At 37.1% G+C, this 13,795-nt stretch overlaps 1 protein-coding gene across 1 annotated transcript in view; it reads right to left on the reverse strand.

The window, feature by feature from the left end:
* Ctnna1 (catenin alpha 1) overlaps positions 1-13,795 on the reverse strand; it is a 123,042-nt gene that overhangs the window by 47,699 nt on the left and 61,548 nt on the right. The gene's annotated exons all lie outside the window — the stretch shown is intronic.

The following is a 13,795-nucleotide window of genomic DNA, read 5'->3' on the forward strand; positions in this document are numbered from 1 at the left end:
TAAACCCTTCCTCAAAGAAGTCAAAGGCAGTGTGACAGAAAAGGACAACCCACTGTCTCTTTTGGTGTGTGTGTGTGTGTGTGTGTGTGTGTGTGTGTGTGTGTGTGTGTGTGTGCGTGCGTGCCTGTCTGAGCATCACCTTGTATACCACTACTGAAGTATATACCCCTCTACAGACATGTACACACCCCTTCTTTTTAATACTCAGTGATTCTTCTCCATCAGAGGCTATGAGAGTTCTCATGGCAGAAACCCAGTACTACTCAGGGGAGAGGAAGGAAACACAGCTATACTGTGTCAAGAGTATTTGGGTTGACACTAGCTACCATCAGTAATGGTAAGTTTACATTTTATAAAAGGAGCAAATCTCCATACTTTATGGAGCCAAAAATACAGCTTACTAATTCAATTCTCTTATATTTTAATCATAAAATCCCCCCCCATGTAGTTACACCTGACTTCTCTATCAGTTGTTTTAAGATTGCCTGGATAACTACAGAATTTTCAAGTTCCCATTGAAATAAAAAGAAGGTATTTCTGTCAGAAGCCATAATAGGACAAGCTAATAATGTAGTTACACCTGACTTCTCTATCAGTTGTTTTAAGATTGCCTGGATAACTACAGAATTTTCAAGTTCCCATTGAAATAAAAAGAAGGTATTTCTATCAAAGTTATTTAAAGTTGTTCCCACTCTCCTTTTATAAAAATGTGTCTGACCAACCAGATGGAAGTCTCCCCTTGGACAAAATGTACTACAAATTATCTTTAAAGAGAAAAAAGAGAAAAGGAGGCAAAGTGTAACTATTCTAAACAGCTTTCCCCCATTCACGCTTGACCTTCCTCTTCTCCAGCTATTTTAGAAAAACTTGTAAGCGAATCTTTAACTTCCCTTCACTATCTAAAAAAGACAGCAAGACATCTCCAAGGCAAGTATAATGAATCTTAACCTGGGAAGCCCATGAATTATGCCCTCTATGCCCCCAAGCCAGTATGCCAACAAAGCCTAAGCCCTCAAAGGAATCTGCAAGAAATCAGCATTTAGGAGCACCTGTGAACAGCTGTAACTGGCAAAGCCTAATGACTCATCTTTTTCATAGAAAACATTTTTAAAACTGCAGAAACAACTCTCAATGCCTTTTTACAAATTTCAAGAGACTTTACCTAGAAGAACAGGGAGAATGTACAAAAAGAGTCATAGTTGAGGATAAACTACACTGCACAGTCATTCACAATTGTGCTTGGAGCATAACCCCACTCTTTGTGGTATTTATAAAGTAATGTTACCAAAGCTCCAATTGCTTTTGTAAAAATGATCAGATAAGAATCAATAGCAACAATATATTAGCTAATCTGTTTTTATTATTTTGAGGGCCAAAACATTCTTATGTTTTGGGAGGGACGGGAGGGAAATACTGTCAGGTGGTGGCGGCATTCGCCTTTAATCTCAGTACTCAGGAAGCAAGGGTAGGTGAATCTCTGCAAGAGACTAGGCTGGTCTATACAGTACGTTCCAGGACAGTAAAGACTGTTACACAGAGAAACTGTCTCAGAAAAACAAATCACCAACCAACATACATACATACATACATCCCATCACGATACAGCTAAGTGATACAGCACTTACCTAGCATGTGTGAGGGCTGCCTCTCCCTCCTCTAAAATCTTAGCTGTCAAATAAATGAAGATCAAATGGTTGGTACCCAGTACTTTAAAAAAAAAAGGGGGGGGGGGTAGAGCATAATTTACAGAGAGCCTAATTCTATAGAACCAAAAAGGTAGAATAATAAATTTTAGGTGCAGAATAGCTAAATTAGATGCACAATGATTAAAAAGCAAAGATTCTTAACTGTAAAGGACCAGAATATGTTTCATAGTTTTCAAGAACCTTTAGAAATTAATACAATAGTATGCATGGTTACAAAGATTAAACCAAGTCCTAGAGAGCTTTTAATAAACCATAATTAAGGATTAGGCAGCACTGTCAGAACAATGAAACAATAGTACTTGGCCTTGATCTTTCCAGTGACTAAGGCAACAACAACAACAAAAACAAAAAAAATACAAGCAAAACAAAAAACAAAGCAAAACAACAACAACAACAAAAACCACAAAAAAGCAGCTACCAGTTGACCAGCCAGAAATTTTAACTTCAAACTTTAGGGCCTCAAGCATGCTAGGCAAGCATTCTAACACTGAGATACATACCTAGTTTAAAATACTGGCAAAAACAACTTAAGAGGGGAAACCATTTGTCTAAAGGCCTTCAAACCATGCTGCGCTGGCTACGTTGCTATGGGCCTGTGGTGAGAGCAAGAGCATGCAGCAGAGAAGGCGGCTGGACTTCAGAGAGACAAGACAGAGAACAATTATTACTCCAGAGCACTCCTAGTGACCTACTTTCTCCTACTATCCCATCTCCTAGTGTCTACCACCTACCAAAAATGTCAGCCAATCACGAATCGATCAAATGGGTCAGTATTCACGACCCAATACCTCACAAAGCACCACCAGCTGGGAACCAAGCCAGTTTTATAGAAAAAAAAAGAAAAACGAAACACAATTTGAATAATGGCCGAAGCTACAATGTTAAGAATAAAACTGTATGATGTCAAATGACAGAAATGCAGCAAAAGGTGGATGCAGGTACTTAAGTATGTGATTAGGTAAATGTACCAAACCTTAACAGAATCAAGAAAATGGATATATACATGGTTACTCACTGTATTTTTTTTCAGCTTCTCTCTAAATGTGGGTGTTTTTATAATAAACGTATTGAGGACAGAAAATGATACTATTTTAATTCATAATATTAGCAACCTAACACAACATTTCTCTCAATAAGACATACAATGTTGCATGATAGTTAAGGGCAGAAATTCTGGAATCATGCTGGTTCAAAATGAAGCACTTCCAGTTTCTAGCTGTGGGACCTTATACTAGTCACTGGACTGCTATGCTTTAACAGTATCAAGTTTATACTTTTAAAGTTAAGATCAAACAGCATATAGCTACTTATTCCTGGCACATAGTAGGTACAAAAGGCCAGGTTCTTTTATTATGTTTATGCTAATATTATTAAATATTTACAACTAATTCATTGAGTGCTTCTTCAATTTCTACTCTACAATTAATATATAAAATTCACAGGTTTTGGTCACCTCCCCTAGGGAATTTATAGCTACTCAAAAATAAAACTAGTAACACTTAACAAATAACTAATATAAGAGAATAAACCTGTAAAATATGTGAGGAGGTGACTCCCTCATCACTGAATCTCTCTGGCACCCAGCCTGGCCAAACTAATGAAGTTTAGATAAACCTAGAGACTGTATCACAAAATAAAGCTGGATGGGGCTGGAGAGATGGCTCGGCAGTTAAGAGCACCCGGAACTCTCGCAGTGGACCCAGGTTTGGTTCCCAGTATCCACATGGCATCCTCACAACTGTCTCCTTCCAGTTCTAGGAGAGCTGACACCTTTAGGGACCAGATAAACAGATAGTACATACACAGACTCGTAAGTAAATACTCACACAAAAAATTTTTTGAATCTTAAATACATAAATCTGGAGAGCAACTAAGCCAAGATACCAGATATAACTCTCTGGTCTCCACATGAATACATTCACAGACAAAGCTGTATCCACACAGACATACACACACATGTTAACAACATACCCTGAGAGGAGGGACAGAAAGAATTAATGTAATAAATAATGGAATAAAGGAAGAACATATTATTCAAGAGAAACGAACAGGATGTTGAGGTACTGGGGGAAAATATTTAAGAAATCACTAATTTATCAAGATGTACCTAACACATTCTAATTATTTTATACATGAATATTTAGCTCACATGTATGTACACCACATGGGTGCCTGCCTGATACACATGGAGACCAGTAGGGTATCAGATCCCCTGAAATGGACTTGCAGTAGGTGGTGGTGAACCACCATGTAGGTGCTGCTAACTAAAACAAGGTCCTCTACAAGGGCAGCCAAGTGCTCTTAGCTCCAACCTCTTACCAATCTCTATTGTTTAGTATTTAATTTCTTCTTAAATTTTATATGTATGGCTCTGCATGTATGTCTGTATACCACATGCATACAGTGCCCAATGAGGCCAGAAGAGGGTATTGGATCCCCTGAAATTAGAGTTACTACAGACAGTTGTAAGTGACCATGTGAACACTGGGATTCAAACCTAGGTCCTCTGAAGAGCAGCTGGTGATCTTAACCGTTAAGCCATCTTTCCTGTCCCTATCTGTTAATTTTTTTAAGAGAACTTGACAAGTAGCTCAAGGATGGTCATCAATTTCTGGTGCTTCTGCCTCCACTTCCACCACACCCACACCTACATTAACTAAATGTTGATTATTATTCATTTCCAGTTTAAAACTGCTTCCGGAAAAGAGACATAAGCTCTAAGATATTTCCGTATTTCCAGCTTTCTTGTCCAACTCTCATAAGGATATCCTTACATGGAAAAGCAGAATAAATGTCTACTTTGTAAAATATGTGCTGGGACAAAGGAAAAGCTCTAACTTCCATTCTTTTCTCCTTGTTAAATCTATTGATTTCCATTTCTTAACCATGTGTTTTTATATTATTTCCAAAATAAAGTTTCAAATTCTTAGAACATTAGCTTCTGGCTCCCCAGTATGATTTAAATATTCAGGATGAATACACTACAGAGTAAAGACAACCTACTAATGTTGTTCCTCCTCCTCCTCCACCTCCTTCTAAAGAATTTTGCTGTAAGTAAGGCTTAAGGCATTATTCTAATATCTAAGAGACATTAATGGCATCATAGTTATAAAATTTAGTGAAACTACAGTTTTATTAAAAATTATGGGGGCTGGAAAGATGCTCAGTGGTTAGAACACTGGTTGCTCTTCCAAAGGACTGGAGTACAATTTGTAGCACCTACATAACAGCTTACAACCATCTGTAACTGCAGTTCCAGGAAAATCCAACATTCTCTTCTGGCCTCCATGACTACTGTATCCATGTGGTGGAGACATACATACAGGCAAAACTCTCATACATATAAAATACAATTATGTGTGTGGCTGCCAGTATAAATTTTAATGAAAGCCTCAAGCCTTTATCTACCTTCCAACTTAAAAAAAAAAAATTGAGACTGAACAATTAAGCTACACTTCATAATAATCACAAGTTTCAGAATTTAAAATCACTTTATTCTTTACTGAAATTTAATTCTGGTGGCTCTGGTTACCTTCATTAGCAAATGCCTTCTTTTTCTTTACAAAATATATATTTAGAAGTCATTGTCATTGTAGTGTCTCTTTAACAACTCAAAGAACAGTTTCTTTCCACGCTTTTATTAAAAATCAGTACTAGCTCACAACTCTAATGTCTCTATTTTAAGCAAAGTAAAAATTATTAGATGGGCAGACAGTAAAAAAATCTATTCTAATTTAAACTTAATAAATCCAAATGAGGAACACATAGCAGAAACCAATTCTTCTCATATAAATAAATAAATCTTTTTTTTAAAAAAAAAAGTTGATATTTGGGCTGGAGAGATGGCTCAGTGGTTAAGAGCACCAGCTGCTCTTCCAGAGCCAGAGGTCCTGAGTTCAATTCCCAGCAACCACATGGTGGCTCACGACCATCTGTAATGGGATCTGATGCCCTCTTCTGGTGTGTCTGATGACAGCTACAGTGTACTCATATACATAAAATAAACAAATAAATAAACCTTTAAAAAAAAAAGTTGATATAGAAACCAATTCTCTCTCTCTCTCTCTCTCTCTCTCTCTCTCTCTCTCTCTCTCTCTCTCTCTCTCTCTCTTCTTTTTTGGTTTTTCGAGACAGGGTTTCTCTGTATAGCCCTGGTTGTCCTGGAACTCATTCTGTAGACCAGGCTAGCCTCGAACTCAGAAATCCGCCTGCCTCTGCCTCCAAATGCTGGGATTAAAGGCGTGTGCCACCACCGCCTGGCTTAGAAACCAATTCTTATTGCTTTTCTCCCCTTTCAGAACTAGGTAAAAGATGCTTGTGCTCTGCCAGGAAGTAACAGATTGTTGAAGACTTGCCTCACCTGCAAACACTGAAGGACATAAGGTCCCAATATCCCCAGGCAATAACAAGCAACTTAGAACAGGTAAAACGACACTCTAAGGCAGTGGTTCTCAATTTTCCTAAAGCTGTTACCCTTTAATACAGTGCCTCATATTGTGGTGACCCCCAGCCATAAAATTATTTTCATTGCTACTTCTTAATTGTCATTTTCCTACTGTTATGATCCATAGTGTAAATATGTGGGGTTTTTTTCCCCCCGATAATCTTAGGAGACCCCTATAAAAAGGTCATTTGACCTCAGAGGTCACAACTCACAGGCTGAGAAACATTGCTCTAAGGTCTAACCAAACTCTCTTCCTTTTAGGTAGATGACTCACCACGGAACAAGTTTTAGGAGGAAGGGAGATCCTCTTAGTTTAGTTCAGTATGAACTGCATTTTCTTTCATTTACTATTCAAGGGATTTAATGGTTAATTACAGTTCTCTACAGCCACAAAGGTACCTGTATTTAAGGAACAAAGGAGCTGGATCCTTGCCCTGTCAAGTTCATACATCTAGGTTAAAAGGCAAATCCAGAGATTGGTCTTTGCTTGTACCAGTCTTGCTCTTCACACTCTAAACCCCAATATTTCTTTTGCATTTGTCTGCTTCGTTTTTCTCTGAAATGATCAAAATTGATTCTGAAAACTCTAAGGAGATCAATATACATTAGCAATACTGAGGGAAAGTCATCGAAAAGAGTATGCTTCATAAGAGTATTTAAGCCCTTATTTATTACCCTTTTTAGTGAACAGTACTTACAGAGAATAAGGAAAACCACCCCACCCCTCCCTCCCTCCCTCCCTCCCTCCCACACTCCCACACACACACACACACACACACACACACACACACACACATTTAGCTAAAGAGACGGGAACTGAAAAATTATGGAGACTTACTGGCATTTTTTTCCTATTAGAAACCCTAATGGGCCAAATCAACTGTGCTCTAACCACCCTCTCTATCCTACTTTCAGATGCCCCCATAAGTTCTGTGTTTCAGCTAACTGCAGTCTGTGGAGTTACCAAACTGTTCTTTTCTCTTCCTCCCCTACAGCAGCTTTTCTTTGGTGATACCTGGCAGCCTACTCATTGAGCATTTCATTCTGTATTTCCTTGAAAATGCAAGAATTTACACTTTCCACTAAAACTTGGGGAAAGGGGAATGAACAAGTACACATACCCTAAGATGGTAGAGAGTAGGGTTACAAAATGATCAAGATGAAAACCCAGTTCATGTGAAAGAGAAAACCACTACTTAGCTCACTTCCAGTCAGTTTTTTTTACCCCCTCCCCCCATTATCTCCATTTTATTCTAATACTGGCTGCTTACATTTGATGAGACAGAAAACCACTCACTTGAATATACATGTAACATGTGTATGTGTAGTCACACTCAATATTTCCAACTAGTACTTGTATAACCATAGATAATGAGCAGACAAATTTGGCCAATACAAACAGGAAAAAATTAAATAGTAAAGCTATCTATAGGCCAAGACAACAAGATGTCTCAGGGTCCTTGCACACAGACACACACATACACACAAGAAAACACTATTACATATACAAAATCCTGCAAATGTGGTACCAATGAGAGTTACAAAAGGAAGATTTATCTCACAGAAAGAAAGTCTAAAAGCATCATTAAAACAGCTATAACTGGGCTGCTTCTTCCAGCCATCCAGGTCAAAGACTTTTGATCCAAACAATTAAAATGGTCTATGTGAAAAGAAATTAAAAAACATAAAAAAAAATCTAAGTACTCAAAGTGAGGCAATTAATTACTACCTTGTATTAAACCATGACATTTTTCAAAAGAATCTATATTTGGAATATGTCAATTTATATGAAACTCATTTAAATGTGACAATCCTTTCCTAGAAACACCAAGCTTAAAAGTCCTTTTTCTTTTATAAAAGATATGTGAAAGCAACAGCCTCAGATACACTTTTAATCTACTTCAGAATTTAACTACTTCCCTGTAATCTACTTCCATGATTATATAATGCTAAATCTCTACAACCTATTTGTCTGTCTGTCCGTCCGTCCATCCGTCTGTCCATACAAGTAGTTCTGCTTCCTGTAATTTAACTAGGACAGACTCCAATGTGTACCTACAAGTAATCCAAGATGAGAAAGATGCTTTCATCCCAAGCAGAAACTCCGTTATTCATAAAATAAAACATATACAAAAATGCATGAAGAACAAAAAAAAGTTCAATGTGTTGTTTTAAAAACTACCAACAAAAAGAGTGAGAAAATATGAAATAAATGACAGCTATTAGAGTATGGCTTCTAATAAAAAAAAAAAAATATATCCTTGTCCTGTGAGAAAAACGGGAGCTAAATACAAGTAAGTACTTGACAGCACAGAAAGACCACATGGTACACAAACAAAATTCAAACACCTCCTACTAGGGAAAGAATGAAGGTTATTTTCTTATACTGGTGGTATAATAGCCACTAAGCTTAGCCCTTTGTGGAAAATATCCTTATTTTTCCTCCTTCCCCAACTCAAACATCTCCATAAAAATAAAATTGAGAACTTTTCATGTAAAAATAAAGGAACAAAATACAAGCACATATCTTTCAAGATTAACCACTGCTATAGCATATACAATGCTTTAAAACAATTTAAAAAGCAGATAAATGTTTATTTTTTAAAAGTAATGGTTAAATAATAATGTATGGTAAAACTACACTCCAGGTTTAAATAATACACTTTTTTTTTTTTTTTTTTTTTTTGGTTTTTCGAGGCAGGGTTTCTCTGTGTAGCCCTGGCTGTCCTGGAACTCACTTTGTAGACCAGGCTGTCCTCGAACTCAGAAATCCGCCTGTCTCTGCCTCCCTAGTGCTGGGGATTAAAAATAATACACTTTTAATAATTTATTAGTAAACCCAAACTCAGCAATAAGAATAAGACTTTAAAGTCTTCTTTCTCAAGGCAGCTGGAGAGCTGGCTTAGAGGTTAAAGGCACTTGTCATTCTTGCTCCCAAATTTGGTTCCCAGCACCCATATGGTGGTTCACCACCATTCATAACTGACAACAATCAGGGATCTGACTGCCTCTTCTAACCTTCATGGGCACCAGGTGCACACATGATGCAGATACAAAATACAGGGAAAACACTCATACACATAAAATAAAATAGGCAAATCTTTAATACAAACAAAATCCACCTTTTCTATGAAGTACTTTTAAATAATAACATACAAGATTGTAAGCAATGATACCATTCATCTTAATTAAGAGGACATTTATGTCAAAAGGGGGAAATGATTATAGTTTGGTAGTTTGGGGGAACTAAAAACTTAACATATAAGAGGAGAAAAGTATGGAAAGTACTCATACCAGATTGCTAACAACAGTGTGTGAGCAGGGAAAGAATGTAGGAGAGATGTAGGTGAAGGGAAGACAATGGAAGGATTCCAGAAGAGTTATGGTAGGAACCAGACATAGTAGCTGTATCCAGCAGGAAAGAAGAACAAGATCCCCAAATAAAGACTGAAGATGACAGGCTAGACTATATGTGGCTCAGTAGTCAAGCAGTTCTGGCTAACATGCACAAAGCCCTAGGTTTGGTATCTAGCAACACAAAAGGAAAAAGAAAGGGAAGAGAGTTAATGTAGTCTCTCCTTTCTCCTAGTTACCTATGCCATGTTCACAACAAAACATGTTTTGTGAAATCCTCCTAAATCTTGACTCCCTAGACATCACTGGTGAAACTTTATACTGCATGTTTTTATACTGATACCAGCTGGCATGTGGCAGAAAGTACCTTCTGTTGATATAGATTTCTTTCTCCTTAGAGCATAGCACCCAATTGCTACTGTGACTTTTTCAGTATCCCTTAAATCAAATACAAAAACTCTTTTGCATGGTTAGAGGGGCAGTTCCAATATTGAAATGCAGACACTGCCACCACTGACAAAGCAGGACGTATTAGACAGGAATGGGGTCTTGTTTGAGTTAGAATGATGATGTAATAATAGCAACTAAAACTTAAGAAAGAGCAAATTTATGCATTTCTGTACAAGAACCAGGGTTAGGAGTTAAAGACTATAGCAGATGAGCTAGTAAACTGAAAAAATAAACAAACAGAAAAAAGATAAAAAGTTCTACAGTTGCTAAAGACTTTCAACAACCTATGATGACAAAAGGATAATAATAAATTAATAAAGTGTAAAGAGACCTGATACTTCAAGAAAAGCATCTGAAAGAATATACTGAATGCCTAACAGCAATAAAGATAACATTGAGATGGCATGTTATTAATTACTAGTCAAAAAGAAATATCAATACTATACAGAACAATCTATAAACAATCACCTAGCTAAGGCCACTCAACATGACATGAGAAACAAGACAAAATGGTGTTCCACATACCTCCACAGCTCATTGTGTTAAGGCACTATAAACTAACACCACAACAGACAGAGAGGAAGGAAGAGAAGCATGGGAGCTAAACACCTCATACTGGAGCAGACAAGCAGAAATGGGAATTAGCTTCCTCGGGAGAAACAGAAAAGGAAAGACAAGAACAGGTATGCAGAGTAAAATTTAGTGGCCTAAAAACAAAATAAACCATAAACATTGCTTCAAATTTTAATAGCACCCGTTTCACAATCAGTGACTCATTATAAGGCAAGAAAATGTATTTTTTAAAAGGCTGTTTAGGAACTGGGTGTGGGCTGCACGCATGCAATTCCTGCATTCCAGAGGACATGAAGGACAGCTGCAAGCTCAAGGCAAGCTTGACCACATAGTGAATCATATCTCAAAAATATATTAACAGAAAAACCTTATAACAGCTCAAAAAAAAAATGCTTTCCTCTTAAAAATATCTTTAGGTTAACTTGTGTGTGCACGTGGTTTACTACATCCACATGAAATAGTTTTGAAAGATACAAGAAATTAAATAGAAAACCTATATATGGTTATAAGAGGGATGTGAATGGACTTTTTACACAGCCTTTTATTTTACATTTGGAACTCTTTATATTTGGAACATATAAATACAATACCAATTGTAAGGTTTTTTTTAAAATGCTTTTACCAAATATAAAAAAAATAACATGGAGTGTTGTGTATTTCTGTAGTCTTGGAAGCAAAGGCAGGCATATCTCTGTGAGTTGCAGGCCAGCCAGGGCTATAGAGAGAGTCTTTGTCTCAGAGAGAAATGGAGGAAGGAGGTAGAAGATAAAATAATAAAAATCTCAGTTAAATACCAAGATCTTTGTCAAAATATGAAATACACTCCACTATTCTTAATTTTGGATATTATTACCAAGGCAAGTAACCGATAAATAGTTCCGCAGATAACATCTGACAGCAACTGTTCATATTTCAAAAGCAGAGTGATGATACCAGACATCTCATGAGCCTGACTTCAAAGTCAGTCCACCTTAACTATAAAGACTTAATAAGAATCTTCTCTCAGTCTTTTGAAAACCCTTCAACAGAAAGATCCATTATAACATGAAAGGGGAAAGACCTTCTAGACTTCACACTACCTGTCCCACAGTCATTTTTAGTGACATATAGACAACATTTAAACTCACATGAGGCTAATTACCCAACCAGCTATCGAGTCCCTGAAACAATGAGCTAGAGGGCTTTTTTAATCAGGGGGAAAAAAGCTTGTTCATAATAGCTTTCCCACTAGCATTAGATTTTTCTGAAATAAACTAGAGAACAAATACAACCTATAAAAACGAGTTAGAAGAGAAACATATATAATATTGAAATAGTAAGTGTATTTCAAATTCAATCATCAAAAAATTGAAAAGGAGTAGGAATGAATAATGAAGAAATTTTTATACAGAGAAGCCTATTCAAAACTCAATTCAGAGAATGAACATTGATGATCGGTCTCGCTTCCCTATGCCAAATAACTCAGAATTAAGTATGGAATATGCCAGACTCCAGCAAAATGTACATTTTAATAGTAAGGAGAACATAATATGAATCTGGGAACAAGGCCACCAGCTTCACTCAAGATAACAGGGCACAAAAAATAAGCTCTGCAACAGTCAGTGGGGACATACTTGCTGAAAATTAATATAGTCTTTGGCCATTATTACCAGGGCCCACATAATGACTATACCTGAAAGCAGAGAGAAGGAAGTGGATCAAAAGAATAAACTCTTTTACCAGAATGTTAAATGCAATTACCTGACAAAACCCCCGGAAACCTAAGTTTAAAAACAAAGGAGGATTTGATGTTTGACCTATTGGTTATAAAGCAAATGATCAGTTTCAGTAATCTCAGCAATACTATAAAGGAGTAGCATGCATTGATGCAGCCTCACAACCATGCTATTTGCATGGCCACCATCATCATGCCCTGTGCCCAGAGGCAGCAAGACACACGGGCAGGTTTAGGTAACTTTTCATACTCAATGCAGCCATTAAGTATCAGAACAAAGTCTCTCCACGGCAATTCCTACAGTAATATAGTCTACATGTATAGTAAGCAAGTCATTCAAACATTACTGAAAATAAAGCTTCAAAATAAGAGCATGTTTATCCCACAACAAAACCAACCAATCTCACCAAGGCAAAGTACAATTTTTTCATATAATTTCTTAGAATTTTCTGTGCTTGTATTTGTTTACTGCATGCCATGGTGTGGCTTGCAGATGTCAAGAGTTGGTTTTATCCTACTCTGTGGGTTCCAGGGACCTAACTCAGATCATCAGTTTGGTGCCAAAACCTTTTCCTGGCTCAGCCATCTTCAGGCCCACCAAACTGATCTAAAGAAGCACTGGTAACAGTAAGCATTCCTGACAGCTTAACAACCAACTAGAGACACATCCCCTAGCCTGCACAGGCTTTGCTGTCTTTGTGTTTTATCCTTGGCTCCTTGGTCCTACATGAGCCAGTGGCGTGCAGCAATGAAGCACTGAAGCCACCTGGGCTCTATGTATAGCTCACTGACTGGGACTTACTTAGTGGGCAGCAATGATACATACAATTTCTCACTGGGTGTCAATTGATATGCCTTTCACAAATCTCTACCAAAACTCATCTTACTTTTCCACCATAGCAGTAGAATTACCATCAAGTTTCTTTCAAAGTAAGGAAGAAAGAACTCCAATACTGCAACAATAAAGAGGCATTACACTTAACTTTTATCAATCAATACCTTAGCTAACAAAGTATGGCAGCACAATATAAGTATATATAAAAATGACATAAGATCCAGTATTTTGTATGCTGAATAAAAATATTAAGTAAAAAATAAACTTAAAAATTATGACAGATTAAGGAAATGTCAGTTTCTCTTCAGTTGCAGAAAACACTCGGGAATAATTTTTAAAATATTGCATGCCAGAGTGTGATGGCACATGCCTTTAATTCCAGCACTCAGGAGGCAGAGGCAGGAGATCTCTTGAGCGTTTGAGACCAGTCTGGTCTACAGAATGAGTTCCAGGACAGGCAAGGCTACACACACACACACACACACACACACACACACATATCCTATCTTGAAAAACAAAAGCAAACAAATAAACAAATCCTCTTACATGAATTTGTATTAGGAGCCTGTTATATTTTGATTTTTTACATGAATTTGTATTAGGAGCCTGTTAAATTTTGATCTGGTTGCAAACTTTCATGAATCAATGAATCAAAGCATGAAGCAGGTTAATACTGAAATCCTACCAATATGTAGCTATGGTTAACATAACCTGCTGCT

This window comes from Grammomys surdaster, unplaced genomic scaffold (assembly GCF_004785775.1).
Source record: "Grammomys surdaster isolate TR1022 unplaced genomic scaffold, NIH_TR_1.0 135, whole genome shotgun sequence".
Taxonomy (NCBI): domain Eukaryota; kingdom Metazoa; phylum Chordata; class Mammalia; order Rodentia; family Muridae; genus Grammomys; species Grammomys surdaster.